This window comes from Megascapheus bottae, chromosome 10 (genome assembly GCF_031878675.1).
Source record: "Megascapheus bottae isolate mThoBot1 chromosome 10, mThoBot2.hap1, whole genome shotgun sequence".
Lineage (NCBI taxonomy): Eukaryota > Metazoa > Chordata > Mammalia > Rodentia > Geomyidae > Megascapheus > Megascapheus bottae.
Genome location: NC_143518.1, coordinates 438,371 through 452,302, shown reverse-complemented (window position 1 = coordinate 452,302; position 13,932 = coordinate 438,371). Strand labels below are relative to the sequence as shown.

The following is a 13,932-nucleotide window of genomic DNA, read 5'->3' as shown; positions in this document are numbered from 1 at the left end:
CATAATTTTTTAAGTTGTTATAAACAGCAGCTTTCTAGAATTTAAAAAATTGGCTAAAATGTTTATTTTGGGCATTCTTGCCCCATAACTGAAATGAAAAAGGCTTTATAGAAATTGGACAGTCAGGAAAATAAAAATATTTGTGAATTAGGATACCAACTCTGACATCCAATGAAGACATCACTATCTACCTATCTATTAATAAGTACTACCCCAGAATAATGCACAATAGTGACTTTCATAACTCCTCACAATCAATGTAGAATTGGATGGTAAAGGCACCATGTTTCAACAAGCTCTAAGTTTGACTTTCCAGGCCATCACAGTGTGTGTGTGTGTGTGTGTGTGTGTGTGTGTGTGTGTGTGTGTGTGTGTGTGTGTGTGTGTGAGTGTGTGTGTGTGTGTGTGTGTGTGTGTGTGTGTAACAGAAAGGGGGGAGAGGGGAAAGAGGGAGAGAGGGAGGGAGAGAGAGAGATCATCACCATTCTCCTTGCTGAAATATGGAAGGAAGATCGATACACTTATGCTGTTTGCCCTGTTCTTATGTACAGAAAATATATAAGAAATTATGACACTTGTCTGCTGCATGTTCCTTCCTTTTTATCTCAACCTAAGGCTCTGTGCTTCAACATCACATTACATTGGGAAGAGTGGAGCTGTTCCAATCTGAGCTTGGATAAGACTAATTTAAAATAACCTGAGATTTAATCTTGTTTTAAGAATTACACTATTCATGCTTTCATTCAGTAATTCATTTGTAACCACTTACATATCACCCAGTGTATTTATTGGCACATTCTAGCTACCACAAATGAGGGAACCTATGCAACCTCTGTTTCTCTGGGTCTGGTTTATTTCACTTAATATAACTTCCCCAAGACTTTCTATTTCATTATGAATGGTAAAAATTCATAATTCATTCTTTTCGATGGTTAAGTGTAATTCCATTTTGTGTATGTGCTGCATTTTCTTGATCCATTCATCCATTGATCTAGTTCCATATCTTGGCTGTGGGAAAAGGCAATGTCCAACAAAATAAGATGCAGAAAGTGCATGCTTGCAAGAAGAGAGGATGGAAAGGTATAGAAGGCAAGAATTCACTCTATATACCACAGAATTGAGGTAAAATAATAGAAGGTGTGGGTGAAGGTATTCAAGGGATAATATAGATAAAGATGCATTATATACATCAACTACCTTGATATAAATGGCAAAAATATGAGAAAAAGCTATAATAAATATATATGAGGAATAATATAATCCTTACTCACCATGTTAGTTCTTATATTTGTATCTGCCCAGATGAATCCTTACTTAAAACATTAGAGCTAAATTACATTTTAATAATAGCACATATGTCTGAATTCTTATATTTTATTTTATTGGCTTATGTCTACACTGAGTATTAACCTTTCTCACAAGTTCTAAACACCTTTTATGTTAAAAATGCCTTTCCCAGTCTATAATTCACAACTCTATTTAAAGTGTTTTTATTTAAATCTGATTATTTTGTTGGTTTATTGGATTTAAGAGTATCACAGCCTTTCCTGCATTGACTGGCTTTGAACAGCGATTCTCAGACCTCAGCCTCCTAAATAGCTAGGATTACAAATGTAAGCTTCCAGTGCCTGGCTCTTGAAAAACATTTTTTAAGAAACAGCACTCTCAGAAAATAAACAAATATAAGAAGCTTCAAAACTAAAGCCTTCATTGAGCCAAAATTCAGGAAATTATTTCTCTTGATTTGGGGGAACAATTACCCCTGTGCCACAGAAATATCACAAGATACTCTGAAAAATCCTTTATGTAGAAGAGGGTAGTATTTAGTCATCTTATCCAGATACTGGTTTTAAGATTAGTTCTATAGACTATACTATTGATTCTTTTTTCATAAAGACCATATTAATGATATCACTCCTAAAGACATTTACAGGAATATCAATCTAGTTACTATTCATCTATCTATGTCACCAATGGTATTTTATATTTTTAAGTAAAAATCAATGATCCATTTTGTATACTAGAAATTCTCATGTTCTTTTTGGTATTCAAATGCTACAAACCCAGCTCTAAAAACAAGGCTCTGGAAGTCTAAATTGTGAGTTCAAGTCTATTGCTTAAACAAATTAGTTTTGGAGAAGTTAGTTAAAAATCTCTGAATTATCTACTGAATGATAGACAATGACTTTGCCCAGATTTACTTGTTCTTTGAAGTGTGTGACTTCAGGGAGAATAAAATGTTTAGTCATATCAGAAAAATGGTTAGATGTAGAGGAAGAGCTCATATCTCAGGTATTTAAATGTTATTCCCTATATGCAGAGGATTGTACTAAGAACCAGGAAAAATGAGTGTTAAAGACAAATTAAGACATGACATAGCCACAGAATGAAAACTATATCCCAGATATGCTGAATAATATTTGTGGCAAATTGTTTATTACTAGAAAAATCTAACTAAGCTTAAAAATTATTTCTAGAGACATGGTACAAAAATCTTGAGAAGAGCCTATATTACATATGAAATATTAAGTTGTAAGTAATAAGAACTAACACTGTTTCTGGCTAAAACAGACAAAAACTGATCTTTGAGAATGGAGAATGATAAAAGGGTGACATCAATCAAGATGCATTAAATTCATACACTGACATGTTGAATTGAAGTCCGTTTGTACCACTATTAAAGATAATTTTTTAATGATCATAGATACATAATACCAAGATGTGCTTCTTATTTCGAACTTTAAGGTAGTATAAATTTCATGGATTTGAAATGTAATATATAATAGTACTTTACCGATTGCATTTCAGTTTTTATCTACAATAAAGGTCAACACCACTGCTCTCAATAGCATACACATCTTCTTTTTCTGATTCTTTTTATACTCAATTGATAGATCATCTTAATTATTAAGTTAATATTGATAAGGGACAATGAAGCACCTAGTTCCTACTATTGAGGTGATGTAATGTAACTGAGAAAGGCCATGTTGATTAAAAGAGCCATTGAAGATTTTTGCAAACCAGACCATCATCTTTGTCAAAACACTTTCTTTATTCTAGAGCTTTCCAGTACCATGAAACTTACACACTCCTTTTATTTACCACAAATGTCACAAGAACTGTAAGTTGAAATCTTTGCGAATGAAAAAGACTTTCCTTTGTTATACTTTAAAGAACCAAGAAAATCTCATTTTGTCTCAAAGGCATAATAAATCCTATGACTTTCACTGTACAATTTAGGAGTGGTTGGTGAAACAGACATTCTCACAACATTAAAATTTGTTTTATGCATTACATGTAACATAGGCACAGGAAAATTATTTGTTCTATCAGGTCAGAGAACTTACCCAGTGTCTCTACTTTGGTGAGCTCAGAAGTCCTTTCAGAGTGACTGGTGTCTTTCTCAATACCATTAATGGGTGCAGCACATTATTTGCACATCAACACCAATTCTGCCTGTGTGCTGATCTTATCCAACACTCACATGATTGTACAAGTCTTATCCACTGATCAAAGGAAGCAGTAGTAGTTGGTAAAAACAAACAAATATAACTGTTGGATTTAGCAGTTATGTAGTATAAAGCTTAATTCTAAGTTTGACTTATTCTTAATATACAGGGGAAAATAATGTTTGACACCATATATCAAATAGAGATAAGTCAAGAACTTGATGAGGGACTTCATATTACACATTATTCAAAATTAAAGTTGAATATCTTTTCTATAGTTTCCAAGTACTATATGATCCTATATATGTATATATATGTTATATTTTTAAAAATCAAACTCATAGAAACAGAGAGCAGAAGAGTAACTACTAGAGGGAGGTGTGTAGGGGAAAGGAGAGATGTGGTTGAAAGCAATATAAGCTCTGGACATCTGCTCTATTGCCAATCGATCATGTCTTTTTTTGTTGTTATTTATATCTTTTTTATATATTTTTATTGTAATTAATAGAAGGGTTACATTATATTCACCAGATAGAAGGTGCATTACTCCACAAACATTGATACACTTTCTCATTTTTCTTAAAGGTTATTTATATACTATGCTTTTACATAGTCCCATCACATAAACTAGTCATAATGATTGAGAATGTAGCATACAAATTCAGTGCTTTTTCTACCTGTATGAGGACCTGGGTTTGGTCTCCAGTGCTGACAAACAAAAGGTTACCATGTGCAGTGATGGGTATGTTAACTTGCTTGATTATGATAATTTTATAGTACATGCACATAGGAAAATATATTGTATTCCAGATGCATTACTTTTCACATCATTTTCAGAAACATTTTTATTAAATACAGAGAAAAATAGAAGCTGTATTGAGTGTCTGTAGAGAGAAATAAAGATACTGAAATCATCAGGGTGTCTGCTTTTTCTTTCTTTATGCCTTGGTTGCACTTAAAATGCCTTGGTTGATGATGAGAAAGAAAGTAATAAGAATAAAAGTAGATGAAAAAATAATAGATAAATGACAATAATCACTATAATCAAAGTAGTATAAGCGGTAATTGAACAAATATTAACTCATCAGTCCTCTTAATATTGATTTAGTTTCCAAAAAAGAAAAAGTCATTTCCAGAATAGCAGTGCCAGAAGTCAAACACATTCCTTCCTGGTTGAAAGGAGACATATTTTAAATACCCTGGTATGCTGTGTGCTCACACCTTCAATCAGTCAACATCAACACAAAGGCAGAGGAAATGGGTTTTTTTTTCCATTAGAGTGAAAATGGACTTTTCTTGCTTTTAAAAAACTTATTTAATTATTATTTTTACTACCAAAACCCGGTAACTCTGGAACTCCATATTTTTGCCTGTAAAATCAGCAAACTGATAATTTTTTCATACTTCTTTTTTCTCTACAGCAACCCACAGCAAAACTAAGGTGAGCTCTTTAAATCCACTGAACTATGGAAGGTCATCCTATTTAGAGCTTTAATCACAGCTCACCTGCTTAATCACGCAGGAACAGAGAAAGGTGCTCTTGAAGATCTCTTGAAGATGTGTTTTTAGCAACAATAACCAATAGAGTCATGACATACCCTATTCAATGTTTCCTCTTTTCTAATACATTCCCCCAGGAGGGATCATTACTTTGTCTAGCACAGGATTTTCCTTACCAAGTAAATTCCCACCTTTGAATGTGCTTTACAGTGTTTATGAGAGATACATATAGTCACGAATTTCAGTGAGAGAACTACACCACTGAATAAAATCCAAGATAAAGGGACCTGTTTAGAATATTAATTCTGAAAACTTCAATATCTTTAAGCATTGAAGATAGTTAAATTTACGGGGGTTATTTTTTCTGCTTTTTATATATTCCTTTTTTTTCAGATTGGGACTTCATATCTAGTCCAGGTTGACCTCAAATTCTTGTTCCTGATCATCCTGTCTCCATTATTGAACTGCTGGGATTAATGTGTAACCACTTGAGTGGAGACAATCCTGTTCTAAACATCTTCTAAAACACTACCACACTACTGATACCTTCCTTCCAGGATGCAATGCAAATGTACATTTTAAAGAAAAAGTACATGTCCAGAATCCTCTGTATTTTGTGTTTTCTTTTCTTATAGAGTTCTTGATTCTCAAAACGGAAAAATGAAATGAAAAAGGCATCAGAAAGTACCATCATAGTAACAGTTCACTGAAAGCCTGGATAGTCAGGCCAAGGCTCAGTGTGTTTAGTAGGACAGTTCTAAGTAAAGAAGACACAGGATTTTAATCAAAAGAAGGTGTCTTCAGGCTAGAAAAACTGGGAAAATAAAATACGCAGAAGAAAGGAAAGAGTCAGCCTGAACTGTGCAGATGAACATGCATTAGAAATGTTTCCATTGAGAGAATGACCAGAGATTAAGAAGGGTTTCATAGCCAAATATGACATTTTAATTAATGATTCAGACCACAGAGGTTCATTTCTAATTCATAGCAATGGTAGTATATGATGTATTATATGTTCTAAGATCATTCAGACAAGTTAAGTTCTGAGAAACAGCCTAAGCTGGGCACAATGACTCATTCATGTCATCCTAGCTACTCAGAAGGCTGGGGTCAGAATATAATAGTTCAAAGTCAGCCTGGACAATAAAGCCCATAAAGTCGCCTCTCCAAATAACCATATTTTAAAATAAAGGTAGAAATGGGTATGTGGTTAGAGTACTAACCTTGAATAAAAGAAGCTCAGGACAATGTCCTAGCCCTGAATTCAGGCCACAAGACTGTTACAAGAGCAAGTAATCGTGCTTGCTTTGGCAGCACATATACTAAAATTGGAACAATACAGACAAGGTTAGCATGGCCCCTGTGCAAAGATGACACGCAAATTTGTGAAGCGTTCCATATTTTTGAATGACATCGCTCCATTTGTTAGGAAATGGAAAGCCTTAGAAAAAATCATATTAAGTGAAGTAAGCCAGACTCAAAGGAACTTAGGCTCAATGGTTTCCCTCATTTGTCATAACCAGTAGAAACCTTGGGCTCTCCTAGCAGAGATTTGCAATAGAGCAAAACCTAGATACATAAGGCCATATAATATGACATAAATGAAAGGACCTCTAGGATATAGAAAGAAAAGCCATAATAATGAGTGATTGTTGTCTTTAATGTACTATGTTATCTCTCATCTCTTTTGCTGTCCCTTGGTTATCCCATATTGTTACAGTATCTCACTTTGTTATCTGATATATTGGATATATTTGTATTTGGTTATTTGAAATTGGATAGGAAAGGGGGGAAAACAAGACGAGGGGTGGGGATGGGGGGGAGGGAAATGGGGACCAAGACATGAGATGGGGTATCAATGTATGTGAATTAATGCACCTTCTATCTGGCAAATATAATGTAACCCTTCTATTAATTACAATAAAAATATATGAAAAAAAGAGCAAGTAATCAAGGAAACAAAGAAATGTAAAGAAATAGCTTTAGAGAAAAAATGTACATGTTATGGAGCTAGGAAGTTTGAAGAAGCATATCAGTAGCATTTCCTATAGTTATAGCTTGGGTATAATATAGAAAAAGAAACCATGGCTGGACACCAGTAGCTCATGCCTGTACTCCTAGATACTCAGGAGGCTGAGATCTGAGGATTGTGGTTCAAAGCCAGCAAGGGCACAAAAGACTGAGATTTTTATCTCCAATTAACAACCAGAAAACTGGATGTGAGCTGAAGGGCTCAGGGAGTGAATCCAATCCCTGAGAGCTGTCATGATTTTACCAGTAAGTCTCAACATTTTCAGTTCTCAGGTGTTAGTGCATAAGTCAATCTACTGCACCAAGATCTAATTTTTGAAACTAAACTGAAAGTAGAGAGCACATCATTCATATAGCATTCACATAACAGTTGGTTCATAAACTTTGTTGTCACTTCCTGGTCAATGACAATTCCGAGGCCATCACAGTGTTACCTAATCAACCCATGAAGACACATACTATTTCCAGTGCTACTGAAAATATATCTATAGAACAACTAAAGAAAAGCTCAAATTTTGAGAGTTAGGGTTAACATTTCACCTGGGGAAAGAATTAAACCTGGGAGAAAAAAATTAAGAGATTAGTGAGTTAAAATAAAATAACTGACTAGAAATCACTGTTCTACCTATGCCTGACAATATCTTTATACATTCAAATAAGCAAAACTTGATGTCAAGAAAAGATTGACTTGGATTAGTGATGTACACAAAAGTGAAATTTAGGAAACAAAGTAAATGGCAATATCTATCATTCATCCTGTTTGTAATATTTGAAACAGACCCATGATTTCCTTTCTGAAATCATGCTAACTTGAATACCTCCCTTGTATCCTTTAGTACTTTTGGATGTGGCACAATAATTAGCAGCATATGAAACTCTAGAACAATTATCTGAAATAATAATTTGTCAGACTTGTTCATCAAAAGTTGGTGTTTTGTGGTAGGTATAATGTGCCTATACATATATAAGTAAACACTGGATGGTAAAAAAAAATTACACTAGGATATGCTAAATTACGTAAATCTCTATGGGTTCACATACAGTGAGACAAAAGAAAAATATTCTTAGACGAGGAACACAAAGGCACAGTACTTATGTGTATCTGGTCATTTAAAATACTAGTTATAGGAGAAGGAAGATGGCGCCGAGACAATAGGGACGCTGCCTAGCTCTCTCTGACAAAAAGAGAAAACCAGGGAGTCCCACGAGCCAACTATCTAAAGATATCCACAACAAAAAACTCAAAAAGCAACGGAGAAGGACTCAAACCGGAAAAGAAATCCAGATAAAGCTCACATCCAACTTTCTCAAAGAATTCGGAACGCGAGGACCCCTCCCCCACTTCTCGCCCAAAGCCAAGGAAAGCCGCGATAAGCAGCAGCTGGCGCCGGACCAAGCCGCGAAAAGCGGCTTGAGCGGGTGCCGGCTCCACGCGGGGAAAGCGGGGGCGGGCACCAGCTCTAATCCACGAAAAGCGGCGGCAGTGGAGGGCACCAGGCTGGGAGCCCAATGGCTGCAGAAACTAGCATAGAACCGGGCCAGCGAAGGGTGGAAGCAGTGGAACCCAGACGCGGAACCAGAACAGCAAGCAGAGGAACACAGACACAGAACACAGGCAGCAGCGGAGACCCAAAGGGAGTGAAAGACTCCCCACCACCGTGGAGCACCCACAGATGGACGCAGAGGCGTGAGTAATACAGCGCATCCCCAAACACATCGGGAAAGCGGAGCGGGTGCCAAGCAATAGAACGTAACTCAGACCCCAACACCCCGCCCGAGAAAGACTGGCGGGAGCAGGGGGGCAAGGAATTTAGAACCCTATCCCTCCCCTCAACAGCCCCCTCCCTCAGGCCATTGACTGGAGATTGACAGGCGGGCTACCCATAAGACCCAGCAACCCACCAAGGGACGCGGGGCTGTCCCAACTCCCACCCGCCCAGTGGGCTCAAACCCCAGCCCTCTGACTGGAGACTGACAAGCGGACGGACCCTAAGACTCAGCACCCCACCAGGGGAGGCGGAGCTGTCCCAGCTCCCACCCGCCCACCAGGCTCCTCACCCAGGCCACTGGATCAGGAGAGTGGAGGGCTTTGGGACCCTGCCTTACAACAGTGGGTAGGGGGTGTGGGTAAATAGGAGCCAGCATCTGCCCCCCCTCAATTCTTGAGCGGGGCATCCTCCAGCTGGGAATCCTGAGCAAGACAGCACCGAGGGCCCCCCCCACAGTCACAGACTCTGACAAAGCAGTGGAAACACAGCAGGGATCTGAAGGGCCAACCAGCAGCCAAGCTCCCCTTCTAAGAACCAAAAAGGCGCGGCTCCGCCCTTGGAGCCCACATCCCCAGCTGCGCCCCGCCCCTGAGAACAGAGGGGCCTCCTGCTGGTCCTGCTGAGAGCTCCTGAAACTCTCAATCCCCAGACCCTTGGCTTGGGGCCGCCCCTTGGAGCAGCACAGGAAAACGTCCGCCAACCGCGCTCAGACGGAAGCTCGCAGATCCATCCCATGGTCCACTGTGAGGCCACTGGTTGGGCTAAGAGCTAGTCGCGCAGCAACACATACATTTTATTCTAATACTTTCCAAACTTTGTACTCAAATACTCTACCTACTTACCCCCTGACCTCTCTCATTCTCTTTTTCTATCTCTGGACCTCTGCTCCTCTTTCAACCCTTATACTGCATGGATCTACACTTGATGGCTGTTGAGCAACGTTGTATATCTAGGTGTTTAATTATCCTCTAGGCTCAGAGGGACTTAAAGACAATAGAGATTGGATTGAGAGGCTTATTGTTTTGGATATAAATCGCTTATCAGTGAATAATTAGACTAGTTGGTAACTGCACAAAAAGAAAGAGTGATAACACCAATCAAAACTTGTGAACATCTAGAGTCTGCCAGCTACAGAGGTCTAGGTTGGTTATATCTGAAAAACTATAATCGTGTTTAGTATTAATCTTGCTCCCATTTTCAAATGGGCAGAACAAGAAACTCAAGAAAAATGTCCAATCAAGAAACAACATCTCCCACCTCCCCCACCCAATGTAAACAGCCAATGGAACAGTCACTGGCAAGCCTAGAGGAGAGTCTTCCAAGTGCTGTACAAATGCAATTGATAAACATCATTAATGAAAAATGTGAAAATATAAAGAAAGAGATAAGGGAGGAAGCCATAGCTGAACAAGAGGAAACCATAAACAAGGTGATAAGTGAAAAAGAAGGAGCCATAAAGGAAGCCATAATAAAGGCTGTTCAAAGAAAGATGGATGAATTCATAGAATCCACAAATAAAAAGGTGACCGAACTCCAGCAAATGTTCAAAGAAAATAAAGCTACTGAGCTAACCACTAAAATGGAAATCAAGAAGCTAAAGAAATCCATACACGATCTAAAAGAAGAGATGCAAGGCATCAAAAATGAGCAATTAGTAGCAAGGGAGATGAAAAATAAAGTAGATAGCTTTGATAGCAGGTTAGACAATGCAGAGGAGAGAATTTCCGGGGCTGATGATAATTTAGTTATTATAGAGAAAGAACAGAAAATGAGTCAATCCAAATCTAGGAAAAATGAGAGAGCGCTTCAGGAGGTCCAAGATACAATTAGGAAGCCTAATTTAAGGCTAATTGGTATTGAGGAGGGTCTGGAGAAAGAGGTCAATGGTATTGGAAATATACTTCAGGGAATCATCTCAGAGAATTTCCCAAATATCCAGAAGGGCAGAACAACACATTGTTGAATCACCAATGGGTCATCGAAGAGATCAGAATAGAAATCCAACAGTTTATGAAATTTAACACTAAGGAGCACACAAAATACCAACTCCTTTGGGACACAACAAAGGCAGTACTCAGAGGAAAATTTATAGTGCTGAGTGCCTACAACAACAAGTTGGAAAAATTGCAAACCAACAAGTTAATGTCTCACCTTAAGCTCCTGGAAAAAGAGCAACAAACCAACCCTAATCCCAGTAGAAGGAAACAAATAATTAAAATCAAAGCAGAATTAAATGATTTGGAATCCAAAAAAACTATAGAAAGAATCAACAAAACAAGGAGTTGGTTCTTTGAAAGAATTAACAAAATTGACAAGCCCTTAGCAAATCTTACCAAAAAAAGAAGAGAGCATATCGAAATAAACAAAATCGCAGATGAAAATGGTAATATCACGACAGAAATTACCAAGATCCAGAATATCATGAGGGAATACTTCTCAAACCTTTATGCCAACAAATTTGAGAATCTAGATGAAATGGATGAATTCCTAGCCAATATTAACATACCCACACTGAACCAAGAAGAACTAAGCCAACTCAACAGGCCTATTTCAAGCTCTGAAATAGAAATGGCAATTAGAGAACTTCCACCTAAGAAAAGCCCAGGGCCAGATGGATTCACAGCTGAATTCTGTAAGGTCTTCAAAGCAGAGCTCACACCAATACTCCTCAAGTTCTTCAACGAAATTGAAAATGAAGGTTCCTTACCAAACTTATTCTATGAAGCCAGTATAACCCTCATCCCCAAACCAGACAGAGACTCATCAAAGAAAGAGAATTATAGACCTATATCTTTGATGACCATCGATGCAAAACTTCTCAACAAAATACTGGCCAACCGTCTACAACAACTCATCAAAAAAATTATACGCTATGATCAAACTGCATTCATCACAGGGAGGCAAAGCTGGTTCAACATACGCAAATCAATTAATATAATTCAACACATCAACAGGAGCAAGGTCAAAAATCACATGATTGTCTCAATAGACGCGGAAAAGGCATTTGACAAGATCCAACACCCCTTTATGTTAAAAGCTCTGGAGAAACGAGGAATCCATGGAACATTCCTCAATGTAATAAAGGCTGTGTATGAGAAACCTACTGCTAGTATTACACTTAATGAGGAAAATCTAAAGTCATTCCCTCTAAAATCAGGAATGAGACAAGGATGCCCACTCTCTCCACTCCTCTTTAACATAGTACTAGAATTTCTAGCCAGTGCAATAAGGCAAGAAGCAAGCATAAAGGGGATCCAAGTAGGGAAAGAGGAAATAAAACTATCCCTCTTTGCAGATGACATGATTCTGTATTTAAAGAATCATATAGACTCTACTCCCAAGCGCCTTGAGCTGATCCGAAGCTTTGGAAGAGTAACAGGCTATAAAATCAACCCTCAAAAATCAACTGCCTTCCTTTATGCCAACAGTGAGAGGAATGAGGCAATCATCAGGAAAGAAACTCCTTTCACAATAGCCTCAAAGAAAATAAAGTACCTAGGAATTAGCTTAACTAAGAATGTAAAGGACCTTTTTGATGAAAACTTTAAAACCCTAAAAAAAGGAAATTAAAGCAGAACTAAGGAAATGGAAAAATCTCCCATGCTCCTGGATTGGAAGAATCAACATTGTGAAAATGACAATCTTGCCAAGAGCTATCTACAAATTCAATGCAATACCCATCAACATCCCAATGTCATTCTTTAAAGAAATAGAAGAGGCAATCCAAAATTTCATATGGAATAATAAAAGACCCCGTATAGCAAAAACACTTCTTAGCAGAAAGAACAGCGCTGGAGGAATTTCAATTCCAAACTTTAGACTCTATTACAGAGCTATAATTCTCAAAACAGCTTGGTACTGGCACAGGAACAGGCCTGAAGACCAATGGAATAGAACTGAGGACCCAGATATTAAACCACAGACCTATGGCCACCTAATCTTTGACAAGGGATCCAAAAAAAAATAGCTTGGAAGAAAGACGGCCTCTTCAACAAGTTGTGCTGGCAGAACTGGTTAAGCATCTGCAGGAAACTAAAGCTGGATCCTTCTTTGTCACCTTGCACTAGAATTAACTCCAAATGGATCAAAGACCTGGAGGTAAAAGCTGACACAATGAAAACTCTACAGGAAGGAATAGGAGATACATTAGGCCTCCTTGGCACAGGTCGAAACTTTCTTAATAAGGTCCAAGAATCAGAACAAATCACAGAAAGGCTGGATAAGTGGGACTGCATTAAACTGCAGAGCTTTTGCATGGCAAAGGACATAGCTAGTAAACTAATCAGGAAGCCTACAGAGTGGGAGAAGATCTTCACCAACCAAACAACGGACAAAGGCCTCATATCTAAAATATATCAACAACTCAAAAAATTGAATCACTCCAAAACTAACCTCCAAAGTAACAACCATCCCATTAAAAAATGGGCCAAAGACTTAAAGAGAGTCTTCTCTGAAGAAGAAACAACAATGGCCTATAGACACATGAAGAAATGCCCAACATCTCTGGTCATAGAAGAAATGCAAATCAGAACAACTCTAAGATTCCACCTCACTCCAGCTAGAATGGCCAGGATCAGGAAAACAAATGACAACAGATGCTGGAGGGGATTGGCCAGGAGGGATCACTACTACACTGTTGGTGGGAGTGCAATCTCATTCAACCACTATGGAAAGCAGTGTGGCAGTGCCTCAAAAGGCTAAACATAGAATTCCCCTATGACCCAGCAATTCCACTACTTGGCATTTACCCAACCATCCAGAAACAAGGACATACTAAACCCACTAGCACAACAATGTTCATTGCAGCACTATTCACCATAGCAAAGATATGGAACCAACCTAGATGTCCCTCAATTGATGAGTGGATCAACAAGTTGTGGTATTTGTACACAATGGAATTCTATGCTGCTGTCAGAAAGAATGACATTGCCCCATTTGTTAGGAAATGGAAAGACTTAGAAAAAATCATATTAAGTGAAGTAAGCCAAACTCAAAGGAACTTAGGCTCAATGGTTTCCCTCATTCGTCATAATCAGTAGAAACCTTGGGCTCTACTAGCAGAGATTTGCAATAGAGCAAAATCTTGATACATAAGGCCATATAATGTGAAGCTAATTGAAAGGACCTCCAGGATACTGAACAAAAGCCATATAATGAATGATTGTTGTCCTTAATGTACTATG

At 38.0% G+C, this 13,932-nt stretch overlaps 1 protein-coding gene and 1 non-coding gene across 3 annotated transcripts in view; one reads left to right on the top strand and one right to left on the bottom strand.

The window, feature by feature from the left end:
- Nucleotides 1-13,932, bottom strand: part of Prr16 (proline rich 16) — a 189,056-nt gene that overhangs the window by 105,260 nt on the left and 69,864 nt on the right. The gene's annotated exons all lie outside the window — the stretch shown is intronic.
- On the top strand, nucleotides 6,248-6,354 carry LOC150057305 (U6 spliceosomal RNA). Its single transcript, XR_016536934.1, has one exon. It is a non-coding gene; the product is annotated as a U6 spliceosomal RNA (small nuclear RNA).